Source organism: Diabrotica undecimpunctata, chromosome 4, assembly GCF_040954645.1.
Source record: "Diabrotica undecimpunctata isolate CICGRU chromosome 4, icDiaUnde3, whole genome shotgun sequence".
NCBI classification, from domain to species: domain Eukaryota; kingdom Metazoa; phylum Arthropoda; class Insecta; order Coleoptera; family Chrysomelidae; genus Diabrotica; species Diabrotica undecimpunctata.
Window position 1 is genome coordinate 140,266,901 of NC_092806.1, and position 16,131 is coordinate 140,283,031.

General features: G+C 31.5%; 1 protein-coding gene and 1 long non-coding RNA gene across 2 annotated transcripts in view; one reads left to right on the plus strand and one right to left on the minus strand.

Annotated features, from left to right (window-relative positions):
- The window catches only part of LOC140440117 (uncharacterized), a 352,003-nt gene that overhangs the window by 246,640 nt on the left and 89,232 nt on the right, over positions 1 to 16,131 (plus strand). The gene's annotated exons all lie outside the window — the stretch shown is intronic.
- On the minus strand, positions 5,938 to 7,015 carry LOC140438455 (uncharacterized). The gene is made up of 2 exons (XR_011950534.1): positions 6,600 to 7,015; positions 5,938 to 6,201 (listed from the first exon to the last, which is right to left on the minus strand). It is a non-coding gene; the product is annotated as an uncharacterized lncRNA (long non-coding RNA).

Here is a 16,131-nt window from a genome sequence, read left to right on the forward strand (position 1 = left end):
TACAATAGAATGGTTCCCATAATACCATTTTACCATTTGAATCTATTTCTCTCGAAAATATTCGCTTGGCATGTTAATTATTTGTTTTCAACCTTTAGCCAACACAGTTAAACATCAAATAGATAGGCCATAAACCTGCTGTACAGTTGAGGGGAAATCATTCACTCGTAGAGCGGCCACACCGTTTATACTATCATTCTTCAATAAACTATAGTGGATTTAAATATTATATTAGACTCATGTATCCGACTAATACTTTAGAAGAAATGATGTATCAGAAATTTTGTTATCCCCATCAAGCTCACCTAATCTTTAGCATTGTGCGACAAATGTTTTATCGCTGTGAAGTCGGTAGCTGTCAGCTAGGATTAAGAAATAGTGAGAATACTCTAGCAGCAATTAATAGATATCTATTCTACATGTATCTATTATATGATATGGCATAGGTGAATTTTATTTTTGTAGGTGAGATTTAAGAATCATTCATTGTTTTTGGACAATTTCATATGACAAGAACGATTGATTTTTATAATCAAAATATCATGTCTCTATTACGTTATATTGTATAATATACATAGCGATCACAATCCAGTTATAATGGATTTTAGATTAAAAAGATTTCTCAAAGTCAAAAAGAAAACAGTGACAAGAAAAATAGACATCTCACAACTGAAGAACCCTGAACTGAAAAAAAAATAAGTATCAAGCTTGAGAAAGAAATAAAAACGATCGAAAACTTAGTACAGATAGACATTGAAGTAACAGAGACTGTTCTAAAAACAAAAATAACAAAGATACAAGAAGAAGACATCGGGTTCAGAATACACAACAAAAAACCAGAATGGATAACGCAAGAGATCATGGACCTCATGGATGTGAGACGAAAACATAAAACAAGCCCAATAGAATACAAGAAAATCAATAAAATCATTAGAAAAAAGTGCAGGGAGGCGAAAGAAAACTGGATGTCAACAAAATTACTAGAAATTGAACAACTTCAGGAAAAATACGACACCTTTAATATTCATAAAAAAGTAAAGGAAATAACAGATAGACACAAAAAGAGACAAGCAACAATATTAAAAAATGATAATAACGAAATAATTATGGGCACAGCATACAAACTAAAGAGATAGAAAGAATATATAGAAACTCTTTTTGTCGACGATAGACCTTGTTCTTCACCATCCACAGATAATCGAATAAATGAAGAAGGCCCAGAAATAACCAAAGAAGAAGTGATTCAGTCAGTAAAATCACAGAAAGATGGAAAAGCCACCGGTTCAGACAATATCAATGTCGAAATACTATAACTAATTACAGATAACGAAAGTAAAAGCCTAGAACAGCACTATTCAATAAGATATATGACACAGGTAAAATACCAACAGACGGGCTAAAATCAACATTCTTAGCATTACTAAAAAAAAATCGAATTCCACACAATGCGATGATTATCGAATATTAAGCTTGATGTCTCATGTCCTTAAAATTTTTCTCAGAATTATCCATACACCATATACACTAATTTACATGAAGTGTGAGTTCCAGATGAGGGACACTCAATTCGGATTTCGAAACGGATTGGGAACACGAGAGGCTCTGTTTGCTTTAAATGTGTTAATGCAACGATACAGAGACATGAATGTAGATGTATATGCATGTTTTATTGACTATCGAAAAGCATTTGACTGCGTTAACCATCAAAAGATAATCGAAATTCTGAGAACAACTGGAGTTGACGAACAAGACTTGCGAATTATCTCAGAACTATACTGGCACCAAACGGCAACAATTGAAATAGAGCACACAACATCTGAAGATATACAAATCTGACAAGGAGTGAGACAGGGTTGCGTCTTATCACCGCTACTGTTTAATTTGTATTCGGAGTCTATATTCAGAGAAGCATTAGACGAGGTCCAAGGCGGAATTAAGATTAACGGAATCAGTATAGACAACATCGGATATGCTGATGATACCGTCTTAATAGCGAACAACGCACAAGAACTGCAAAATATAATAAATGGGGTAGTTCACCACAGCGAAATGTTCGATATACATCTAAATGTTTCCAAGAATAAAATTTTAGTATTTTCAAAGATACCAACAGACTTACATGTGTATGCCAAGGGTCAAATAATCATCATCACCATCATCCAGCCTCAAGAGTCCACTGCTGAACATAGGCATCTTCCTCATGTTTCCAACCTCGTCTATCTTGCGCCGCTCTTATCCAGTTTTTATTGAGTCTTCTTAAATTGTCAGTCCATCTTCTAGGTGGTCGACCGACGCTTCTCTTGTCTTCCCTTGGCCTCCATTCCACTAACCTCTTTGTCCATCGCCCATCTGTCATTCTGGCTATGTGTCCTGCCATCTCCATTTTAGTCTGGCTATCTTCTCGATGATGTCAGTCACTCCGGTTCTTCTCCTGATGTCTTCGTTGGTTATTCTGTCTCGCAGAGTTATTCCTAACATGGACCGCTCCATTCTTCTCTGCGTGACTCTCAGTTTGGTAGCTGCTGCTTTTGTTAAGGTAAGTGTTTCTGCTCCGTACGTCAAAACTGGGAGGACGCACTGATCAAATACCTTTCTCTTTAGGCATGTGGGCAGCTCACTTTTAAAAGTTTCTCTCAGTTTTCCAAATGCTGCCCACCCAAATAATAAAACAGGTTAATTCCATAAAATATCTGGGAGTAAATATCAATAGTCAGTGTAATCCAAAAAAAGAAAAACTATCAAGAATCGAACAGACAAGAAAAACATTCATGAGCATGAAAACATTTTTTACAAGATCAAACCTTAGTCTGCAGCTTAAAATCCGAATGATCAGATGTTACGTTTTTTCTGTCTCACTGTATGGCTGTGAAATTGGAAAATGGACGCTGAAATAGAAAAAAGAATAGATGCCTTTGAGATGTATATATACAGACGAATGTTGAGAATTCCATGGCTACAAAGAGTTACTAATGTTGAAGTACTTCGTCGCATGTGTAAACAAAAAGAATTACTAAGAATAATCAAAGAGAGGAAAATGCAATACTTAGGTCCTGAGAGGCGAAATATATGAATTACTTCAAGTTATACTGGAAGGAAAAGTACAGCGCAAAAGATCACTAGGAAGCCGCAAGAACTCGTGGCTGAAAGACCTAAGGAGATGGTTTGACCGCTCATCCGCAGAAATCTTTTGCGCAGCGGTTTCCAAAACTACAAGTGCCATTTGGATCGCCAACGAAAGGAGAAGGCGCCATGAGAAGAAGATTACGTCGATGAGTTGGCTCGTCATTCTCTCAACACGGTATTTTGTTATTTTACCGATGAAGATAACCAGCATAAACACTTGTATTAGCATGTCTTGATAGCTGAGAAGTCTGCATAATGTACCAGACAAGCAATATTAAGAAAAAAATCCAAAATGCTTAAATTGTTTTCTATAAACTTTATTTTTATTTTAAATGTTTTATTAGCACGTCATACATAAATTTATTTCTTTTTCGTGAATTACCGATTATTGTGTTATTTATATTATTTTTCAATCAATACATGATCCTAATTCATAACTTAACCATTTATGTAATTGATTTTCCACCATCTTATCCACATTAACTACCATCAATGCTATATAAGGCCTTAATGACCATGTTGTACTTGATTTTTATTTTAATTGTTTTATTGGCATTTTATACACAAATCTTTGATTCCGCTTTATGGATTATTGTGCAATTTATAATATTTTAGAATCAATACAAGAAATATGTTCACGGTTTAACAGTTTGTGTAATTGATTTTCCACTGTCTTATCACAAAAGCTATAAGTGTACCACCAGTGCTTTAGCCGTATTTTTTGATATTTTTGGTAACGCAATTTATTTACTAAATGCGTACCTCTTTCATATGAAAGGGAACTGAGTATAATGATTGTCTATAATCGGTTCACAATTTGTCGATAGCTCACTACAAGTTTAACCATAATTAGAGAACTGAAATACAAAGAGGATAGGTAATACGATATAATAGTAAAAACCAACCTGATATTGACGGTTTAAGATGTTTTGGACTAACCCACCTTGTATCTAAAGCAATACAATACAGCAGTCAATCCGATTACGAAGGTATTTTGAATGGTTACAGATGACCGACCAGTAGATCATATGATTGAAACATTTATTTGAACTAAATAAATATATTTTTTAAATTGTACTTATGTAAATTGTATTTTTGTTTAAATAAAACTTCTTTATTTTATTCAAAAATAAAAACTTTCTTGCCATTTTTAAAAGATACATTTATTTAATTAAGGGGAAAGGCGCCAAATGTCGCTTGGCAAAATTTTTAATGTGTTTTAAATGTATCCATTATTTTCGAATCCGGAGAAAACTAATAAATAGTTTTGAAAAATTTAAACGCAGAATGAAAGATTACGTTATTACTGAGGGCAGAAAGTCCCTGAAAACTTCTACAATGTTTATTTTAATATGTTATGTAACAGGGGTGAAAATATAGTATAATTTTTAATTGAAAATATTGCATGCAAAAAACACTTTTTATTTATTTTAATAAATATTTCATTCTGCCTTTAAATTTTTCAAAAATGCTTTTTAGTTTTCTCAGGATTTGAAAAAAAAATGGATACATTTAAAGCACATTGAACATTTTGACAGGCGACATTTTGCGCCTTTCCCCTTTTATACCTTGCATTATTTATATTATACATATATATATATATACAAATTACAATTACTATTACTTACCTTATATAATTACGATTAGAAAGCTATTCAAATTCAAAATAAATAGGATCAACTTCGGAATCCGAGTCGTCTTGAGGGTTAATAATTAGTGGTTGTGTCTCTACGGTCGCATCAAGTATGTTATCAAGATCTCTCATTTTTTGTTCTACTTCTATTACATGTCTTACTGCATCTTTCCAGTTTTGTTCTGTAATATGTTGTAAAAACTCGTATAACAATTCACGTAAAGCTTGTATTTTATATGACGTATTTTTTCTAGCCACATAACTTTTCATTTGTGCCCAAATAAGTTCAATTGGATTTATTTCGCTGTGGTAGTGTGGAAGTCTAAGGACTGTGATGTTTCGCCTTTCCGCCATTTTGTCAACTACAAATTTCAGCTTTTGTCAAGCCATCACAAACAATCCAACAAAACGAGCACGAGCGAAACGTACGTATATGTTCGTAGGTATATGGAATAAAAAATCACTCACGCACTGCATAAAATTCGCAAAAGAAATATTCGAGACACTAATAATTACTGCCGTAGACGCGGAAACACCGACGAGCCGTAAATTACATGCGATCAAAAACGTAGTAAACAAAAAAATTTAAACCAGGCACGTGGCCAAAGCCGGCATCTTTATACCCATTATATTACTAAAAATCTGGGGAATACCATCCTAATTATCTTGCAACGAATAGTACCTTCGGATATGAATTCCAGGTTTTCTAGTAAAGTGATTAAACGCGAAGATTAATATTGAAATATTCAAAGAGATAAGGTATTCTTATTTACTTTGTTAATGGTTAAATTCTTATTTTTATTAATATAATATAATAACCAACATTAGCCGTGAAAGTTTTAATTGTTTTTTGCTAAATATATTAGTATTAAGACATTATTAATATTATATATAAGAGTATTAAAACATTATATTATTATTTAATGAATAAACACCTCAGGAATGCCTGTGATGATACAAATTTTACGACCGTTTTATGACTTTGAGGCACATTTCGTGCTCCCAACAATTTGTGAACGGAGAATAATAATGATAACTAAAACAAGGAATGCCTAACTCAGAATTAGCCGGCTGTCTATTTCATACTTAAAAATCAGCATTTTGGAATTAAGTATCACAATTTGCCTTTTACTTTTAAACTTACAGAAGTAAGACTCACTATATTAGTTATAATAATACACTTATAGACATAATAAACATTATATTACTCATAAAAATGGTGTTTTGTAGTTGAGTTTTGTGGTTCTATGCCACAAGTAATTGTTGGCAAACTGGTCTTGCTACCTTGTTACACTCATCTTCAGTGGGGAAATTGTTCTTTGTCCAATCGCATCCAATAGTCCAGTCGGTTACACAAGACTTGGATTTTACGTCCCATCGCCATACTTGAATAGACGCAAGATAGCACACTACATCGTGTGCAATACTAACAGGTTCAAAGCAGTCTAAAAAGAAAGAGATGATGAAGTGCAATGTATGTATTTGAACAATTAATATTTTAAAAACAGAAATATTACAAAATATATTAATAGATACACAAATAAAAATAAAAATATATAGTTACTACAGTAATTACTGACTGTGTCCGGAAAGCGGAGTAATCAGCAAATGCTGATTTAGTGAACTAATAATATTAGTATGTGCTATAATGTAGTAAATATTATGTGACTGGCGAACTACTATGTTCTCTGTAAAAAACTCTTAAAAATACGTAACTTTAAACGAAAAAACATAAATAAAAATAGATTAGTCGCATTATCTTTCATTAGAAAAAATATATATTTGATTAAACAATTGTGACAGAACTAACTATGATTTTAACATTATAATAATAAATATTTACCTTTTGGTCCATAATCCCGATCTGCATTAATTGATACAGTAAAACAGACAAACAAAACAAAGATACTGAAGAATTTCATTTTTGATTTTGAAACTGGTAGAAGTAACAGACACACGTAAACCAAAAGTTTATGCTTTACTAAAATGAATAAATATTTACATGTTGTAAACTCTTTATATTATATGTTAAGACTATAAACGTCCTCATGTAGGTGACGGTTAATTGGTTTTAAAAATTTTTATTAGGTTTGAAAAATATAAACAATACAATTATGTAAGATATACAATAAAATATATCTTACAATGGGTAAACTTCACAGAATTTAATTATAAACAACAATAAAAATTCGAAACATAAAATAACAATTTTAATAAAAAATATTTTAAACTATCGCTAAAAATGTTCAACCACTTCATATCCACAATAATTAATAACCTATGTTTCTTGCTAAAAGTCCGGCCACACACTGTAAGGGTGCGTTCATAACGGAGACCATCGCACCGCCTCCTCGCCTAGAGCGTAGCACTGACGGTGAACTCTCGCATTTAAAGTAATGCATTTATTTTACCGAAAACCGATTAAATGATACCATCCCATGGCCCGAGCGACGGCGGGCGTAATTTCGGCCGGTAATCCCTTGGCCTACCTGCATAAATCAAGGGGTACCATTTATGATAGGGGTAATTTCGGCCGAGGGGTTGATGTTTACGATGAGATTAAAATATTGGTAATTACGCTTCATAGTTTCTGTAAAATATTAATTGTGTATTTATTTGGAAATACCTAATCCTGTGTACCTGTCGGAAATACCTTTAATTTACTTATCTCTTTATTCTAATAACTATGTTGTACCTACTTAAGATTATTCCTTTAAATGTATAAAATTCACAAATAACAGGTATAAAATTATTATAGCTAGTCAGTATTATAACTTATCTTGAAGCTACTAGTCGATAGAAAGCATAAAATATATTATTTGTATACGATGGCATCTGTTTCAGTAATTAAGAGTTCACGCGGTTGTGACTTACTAGTTGTAGAAAAGTTTCAGTTTTGTAAACAGGACGTATTAAAAAGTGGTGAAGTACGTTGGAGGTGTATAAAGAAAAATTTAAGATGTTTAGCCAAACTGTACACTGTTGGTGCGGAATACACAGTTACTAGAAGTGAATTAATCCACAACCACGAGTCCGATGAAACTACGTTGGAGAGAAAAATAGTGACGACTTCATGCAAGCGCAAAGCTGAGGAAGACATATCGGAGAAACCTTCAAAAATTATTAAAAGCGTTCTTTCAAATCATTTGCCAGAGAATTTGTCATCGATAGATGTCAGTCTAATAAGAAGAAATTTGTACAACAGCCGCCGTAAGCTCTTACCAGCCCTGCCTAAGGATATTCACGATGTACATTCTGTACTCGATAGTTATGGACCGAAAACCACAACAGGTGAAAATTTTTTGTTTATTAACAGCACAGCTGATAATATCATTGTTTTTTCTTGCCATACAAATATAATAAGTTTATGTAAAATGAAAGATTTTTACATGGATGGCACATTTTCTTATTGTACAAAATATTTTTATCAGTTATTTACCATCCATGGACTGGAAAATGGGCATTATGTTCCTCTTTTGTATTGTCTGTTGCCCAATAAGACCAGTGACACATATATGAGACTTTTTCTGTTGGTAAAATCTAAAAATTTTGAACTTTATAATATTGTTTTTGAACCGAAGGAGGTATTTGTGGATTTTGAAATCGCAATTCATAACGCATTAAAAGTTGTCTTTCCCAAAACCAAACTAAATGGTTGTAGATTCCACTTGCACCAGGCGTGGTATAGGAAAATACAATCATTAGGGTTAACCCAAATGTATAAAGATAAAAACTGCGAGGAAAGCAAATGGCTTACTCATACTTTTGGGCTAACTTATTTAGACCCCTCTGAAGTTGAAGATTGTTTCATATTTGATCTCATGTCATACAAACCGGACCATAAACTTATAGATAAATACGCAGACTATTTATTAGAAAACTACATAGCGCCAGAATCTCATTTTCCACCAAATATATGAGCATATGAAAACCCATCAATTAAAAGAACCACAAATGCCTGCGAATCATTCCATTCGCACTTTAATTCTAGTTTTTATTCAAGTCACCCTTCTATATTTATTTTTATAGAAAAATTAAAAGATTGTCAGATCGATGCATATTTAAAAATAAAAAATTTAAATATTCCAGCAAAAATTAAAGACAAACAAGTAAAAAACAAACTAAAATTTATCGAAAACATGGTAAATATGCTTCGATCTGACAATATTTCTAGAATTAATTTCGTTAAATCTGTATCACATCAAAACGTTTTTTAAAAATTTATAGTTTACTTAATTTATAGAAATAAGTTGATGTAATAATTTTATTGAAATAAAGAAATATTTTAATATAAAGCATTCTTTTATTTTATTTGATTTGCGGCCGAAAATACCTATGAGATAAGGAAGCAACTTAAAACCTCCGGCCGAATTTACCTACCGGCTTTTAGTACCTGCTCTTTTTCCGGCCGAAATTACGTCCGCCCCCGAGCGAGGGTCGGCGCCTCTTTATGAACGCACGCTTAGGTACACCTGACAGGCACACCTAAACATGTAGACCTGTCCGGTGTACCTATTTACACGGGAGCACACACACTCTTTAGGTATACCTGTCAAGATTGCCTGATGGATGTCTATCTTGGTCAGTTAAATATAAATGTGTATAAATAATTTAAGTACATGGATTATTCAAGCTCACGAATGGATTATTTAGATGAACTGCTCTTTGTCTCCTTATTTTTCGTAATTTTTGTCAGAAGTAAAAACAGATGAAAGCAAATTAAACAATCATGTAAAGAGTGGTTGCAGAAAAGAAGTAAATTTACCCATATCAATCTCCTAATGATTTAAGATATGAACCATCTAACTATAAAAATTTTGTGCACATTAATGAATCGGTGCCGGTTCGGTATACGGTCTACGGCAGAGTTTCTAGTTGGGTGTGTGGTCTACCGTCTGATATGCGGTCTACCGCAATTTCGATATGCAGGGAACGTAACCTATCATCAAATGCTGTTGAGACTTTCACTAAAATTCTATATTTATATGTTGGGCCAAAATAAAGTAACAAGTAGTTCAATGAAAATTCAAAAGTTTTATTGGCTTTTTAAAGTAAATTTATATGACAAGATTTAATTAGAGACATTTATACATATACATTTCTAACATCGTGCAGAAAAAAGATAAACTTATCTTCTACATTTCTTTGTAGCACTTTTCACGCAACACAATCCAAATGGGACTGCAAAGTGCTGACAGGAACTCCTCTCATTTTCTTCAAAATCGTAATTTTACTCTCCGACCAGGATCTTTCTATCCATTGTGTATGTGCTCCTGTTTGTAGGTCGACATAATTTTCCTGGTGGTTAAGGTTTGAGATCACGTAGCCCAATTGGTGCAAATTACCTTATGCTTGCCATTCGTTCGAGTGAATTACTGATCCAGCTTCAACTGTCCTTTGTATGATGAAAACTAAGGATGGAAACATAAAAATATCGGACCTCCTCTATAATCTTTAATCCGAAGACCCACAGACCGTCAATTCGGCGTCCATGAGTCCAATTATTTTCCGCTTCAGCATCGTTGTCTTCTGATTCTGCTCGATGGTCTCCATTTAACATTTGCCCTCTATTGTACTTTCTTCTGAACGCAAATCTGGCTTCGTCAATTTGGATTTGGTCTTCTTCCGTACCTCGAAGCTGTCCATGATAATTTACTGACATCACAGAGGAACAGACTTTTCGACACATGTTGTATCAGTCGCATATAGCTTCTCTTTCTCTCCCCGTTAATTTCATGACTGTGTCAAACTCGAGTTCCAAAATGAACATAAACATCAATTTCAAAATTTTACATAAAGTTAACTTGTAGTTACTTTCTCCAATTAAGTCGACGATATGAAAAAACGGTTGACATGCCTAACTGACCTTGTTTTCAGGCATTCTCTCCTGGGGCAGCGGAGAACTAAAATTAAATGAACTAGTGTCCTTACAGTTTTTCTTGTATTTTTTTGTTTCGTTTCTCTCGTTTAGTTGTTAATCTTTAATTTTAAGTTATCGTAGAGTTTTTATAACATCTATAAAAAAACCCTACAAATTGTTTTTGTAAGTATGAACCCTGCTGGTTGTTTACTTATATTCTAAAATTTTTTTTATTTGTAGTGAACGGATGATGCTTTTAAAAATAAAAAAAAGTAGTTGACGACTTTTATTTGCCAATTGTTGACCGATAAAACCTCTGCTATTCAACCATTGAATATATTTTAAATGTATATATATATATATATATATATATATATATATATATATATATATATGTATATATATATATATATATATAGTAGATATATATATATATATATATATATATATATATATATATATAGATATATATATATATATATATATATATATATATATATATATATATATATATATATATATATATTGTTATGAAATTAAAGCTCCTAAACAGTTTTTTTTTTATGAATAGTATGAACATAAAACAAAATGACAATATTGAATATACCACATATATATTTAACTCAAACAATTGTATTGTTGTTGTTAATTTAATAGTTGAAACTAGATTCAACAATAAGAAAGAAACTAAAAGCAAAAATAAGCAGAATTCACAGACATGTAACAAACCAATAAGGACTATATTGTATCACCAGATTTAATTAATGTTTTCAAAATAATTTTATTATTATTATAATTAAAACCAGTTGGTTTATTATAAACAAATTTAGCATAATAGAAATAAGATTCTTTTAATACGTGAGTTATTATAGCCACTGAGTTATAGTTGGTTGATAAACACTTTTCAATTAAAAAAAAAAATATATATAAAAAAAAATTAAACCAAAAACAATTGTTGATCATGAAATTGATTATGATTTAAACTTAAGTTATTGTTCGTTATATATATATTATATTATTTATGTAAGAGATACTTACAGAATAAGCCAATATAGCCACAACATAAAGATACAAAAAGCAAATATCAAACCACTTCGGATCGAGTGGAAATAAAAACCATAAATTTGTATTTATTAATTAATTACAATTTTTATTATAATCCAAATTCTAATATATACAAGTCAATAGAATCTTCAACAGTCCTAAAACAGATAAAATATTTAAGTCATTTATTCACAAAGTAAGAAGTTTCAATTTGTTAGTAAACATACAGTTAACATGGATAGAGCTCGGAAAATAAAACGTGTTAGGAGGTGAAATAGGATATATCTCATAAATAAGAGTTCAGAATGATATAATCTTTAATGGACAGGTAATCTGAAGACAATTCTCAGTGATTCAATATCAAAAATGCTTTCAGATAGCTTTAAAATTAAATAAAAGCAAAATAAAAGCAACTAATTCATGTTAAAATTGGTGTATGTCAAATTTGTTAGTAAAAATTTTAATATTTAAATTATCATTTGTTGTAGAAATTATATGTCAAAAGAATGCTTAAATTCTCTAGTATTTGTTTCAATTCATTTCAAAAGTCAATATAATTCTCAAGATTTAACAATTTATGAAAATTTAAAATATTTTTTTTATTTTAATCATAAATGTCAAAAATATACAAAAATCCTGTCAGATCTTAAAAAACATTGTCAAAATGCTTGGAGATCTGGTAAGCAATGAAAAATAAAAGATAGAAAATCAATAGTTACGAAGGGGCAGAAAATTTTTGATTTTTTTCAGCAGTCACAATTTTTCAAAAGTATTTTAAAAAACCTTAAAAAAGTCCTGAATTATAACAAAGTATATTCAAATTACCTTGCCGATAAGAAACCATCGTTTCTGATTAAATTTTAGCAAAGCCTGCAGATTAACAGTATATTTTCCGATAAGGGAATTGTTAGCAGTCATCATAAAGAGGTCCACTGCTACCAGAAAGGTGAGTTTTTCCACTCATTTGAATTCTCGCTGAATAAAGAGACCGTTTGGTGTTTATTTTTTGACTGAAGATCATTTAAAATTCATTTTGGGTACTTATAAATATTTCTCAACCATTGGAGAGATAATTCTGATAGTTTTGCGGCCCTAATCCATTAGAAGACGTCACTGAAAGATGCAATCTTTGTTATTGAAGATTTCCATAAAATTTTTAGAGAAGGGATTATCTGAAAGACGAAAGTGAACTTTAATAAAGTTAAACGCAAGTTTTGAAATTTCTTTAGAAATAATCTTACCTTTTTTTTTTAAACAGCCTATATCATTCTAAATCATCTTTGTGTTAAAAAACAAAATAATTTGAAGTCAAGTTCACAAAAATTTTATTATCGCTTTTGTAATATTAACCAAATATAATTCACCGTTTCTTTTGCTTACTAAAATCATTAAACAAAACAGTTAAACTAAAAAAATTGAAGGATTATAAACCTTTGTTTTCGCTCTAAAAAGATAGTAAGTGAGGTTATAAATACTTTGACAGGCAAACGCGTATTAGATCTTAGATCAAGTATTTCTTGTTGCAACTTCACAAAACACTAATTTCATATACTTACTTCAATATTGTATTACGTCATAAATCTAAATCCATTCATATTAGTACTAAACGGTTAAGTATTGGCTTATTTATTGGAAGAATCTTAAATAATTTTTTTTATATATTATACAAGATATCGTTGTGTAATATTTAATTGATCACTTGTGAATAATTGCACAGTACATTAAAAATAAAACTTCTTGTGTGGTGATTTTTGCTTTATATAATTTTATATAGCTTTATCAAGCAGTACAGGTCACAGAACTCGCTTGAGTTAAGAGTCTGCATGTTCTAAGACAAATAAGAAAAAAAAATTTAAATTCAAAATACAGATTTAGAGAATACAAGGTGAGTAGAATAAATGTTTGTCAAATTTTTTTTATTTTCAGGCGTTCAATAAATTTTATTAAAAGCATTTCTAAATTTAACAATATTACAAATTAATCAACTTAAAAAAATTATTTTTATCTTCATAAAGCTAGCCGGTAAATAAGAGCAACTTGTAGTTTTCTTGCATCGAATTCACATATCATAACAATTTGGCGAGCCCAACGTGTGGCTGTGTATTTGGACGGTGACAGGTAGTGCATTATAACAAAGTATTAACCAGTGGTGTACCTTAAACATTTAATAACATAATATACAGGGTGTTAAGAGTATAATTTGTGTAGATAATAAGTTTATTGAGTGAATTGAAATTAAATAAAAATAAACATGGACAAAAGAAAGACTAGATCACATAAGAACGTAGAAGAAGAACAGGAAGTGACAGACAGAACCGAAGAACAAATTAAAGAGACTGAAGAAGTACAGGAGACAATGGAGGAGAAAAGACAGCCAGAAGAAGCACAAATGGAAAGGCAAATGGCAAGTGGAGACCAAGCTCAGCCCGTAAAGAAGGATGAATTGGACTTTCACAAGATGATGGCAATTTTGTTACAGGAAATAAAAAAAACTGAGCAAAATATAAAGCAGAAAGCAGAAGAAAATAAACAACATATGACAAAAGACCTTGAAGATACAAAAAAAGAAATAAAACGGGAAATAACACAAAATTTTGATGACAAAATACAACAGATGGCACAACAGGTTGAGGATAAGTTGGGAAAGAAGATAGAAGAAGTAAAAGAAGAGTTAACCCTAGAAATGGCCAAGATGGAAGAGCAGTGCAAAGAACAAATGGAAGTGTTATCGGCACAGCTGGAAAAGAATAATGAAACTCAAAATAAAAAGATTGAATTAATGGAACAAAATTTGAAGCTAGAACAACAAAATAACCAAAAAAAGTTCGAAGATATTGACGAACAAATGGGAGTGTTGGCAGTACAGCTGGAGCATCATATTGAGCAGAAGGAAGAGATATTTCGACGAGACATTAATGAACAGTGGAAGAAAAAAGAAGATGAAATAGATGAAAATATGAATAAGACCAAAGAGATAATGGAGAAAGAAATTGGGAGAGTACAAGAGTCTCTTAAAGAAGTGACACAGAAGGAATTGGATGCAAGGCCGGTTGTACAAACGGTCGAAAGAGATTGTAAAATCTATTTTAGTGGAAGAATAAAACAGCAGCATCCAGTACCTTTCATGAAATTCCTTAGGCACAGATATGCATCTTACAGAAATTTCGAAGACTTTAAAGAATTCATCAGAAACCAGATGACGGATGAGGCGTTACTATGGTTTTCGAACAAAGAAAATGAGTTGGTGGATCTGGAAGACTTTGCAACCAAATTCAGTGAATATTTCTGGGGTCAAGCACAACAGCGTTCAATCAAAAACGAGCTGTTAAGTGGCAAATACAACCCAAATCGTAGCATGTCATACCACCGGTACGCCATGCAAATTTACAGCACAGCTCAATACTTAGACTGTGGTTTTAACGAAGAATACATTGTGGGTTGTATCGTGCAACACTTTGATCGGACATTGGAAGATATCATGATGTTATACAACTTTAAAGAAATAGACAAACTGTGCCAATTTTTGATGATGCATGAGCAACGAAACCCCATGTATCAAAACAATGACCAAGCAAATAATAATAATAATAACAACTTCAATGGGAGCAATAACTACAGCAGAAACAATAATCAGAACGGCAATAATTTCAATAATCATCGTAATTTTAACAATAACTATAGACAAAATAATGGTAACAACAACTATAATAACTCGAACTTTAGGAATAATAATAATAACTACCGCAACCAAAATAATCAGAACTTTAATCGCCAAAACTATAATCGTAACAATCAAACTAACAACAATAACTATGGAAATAATGGACGGTATCAAAACGGTAATTACAATAATCAAAACAACGGAAATTTTAACAGAAATAATTACAATAATAACAACAGAAACTTTAACTCCAATGGCAATATGAATCATGCATTTTCAAACAGTGCCATTCAACAGAATCAGACAAACAATTCACAACAACAGTCAAATCAAAACTACACAAACAATCGAAACCATAACACTAGAAGTCTAGAAGATATAAATAGAAATAACCAAAAAAGACAAGTGAATTTTCTAAGTCACCATCAATCATACACCGACGTCAGTCAACAAGAGTCACCAATTGAAACACTCAACACATCATCACCATCACAACCCTTTGACACACAATACACAACAGATTCACAATCACCAAATTTTCAATAAAGCACCTGCTAAATGCGGCCGTATGTCACTATGAGCATCCAAGGGAGTTCATAACATTTGGGGAAGAAAAGAAAAATCAAAATTTGCAAGGGTTAATTTTAATTCAGGGTAAATTCTTTCAAAAACAAGTTAAAATTTTAATAGACACGGGTTCTGAAGTTTCACTAATTGACAATAAAGTTATTAATGAATTAAATTTTCAAAAATATTGTTATTCAATTCCAAAGGTTAATCTAGTGGGTGCAAACAACAAAAAACTATATG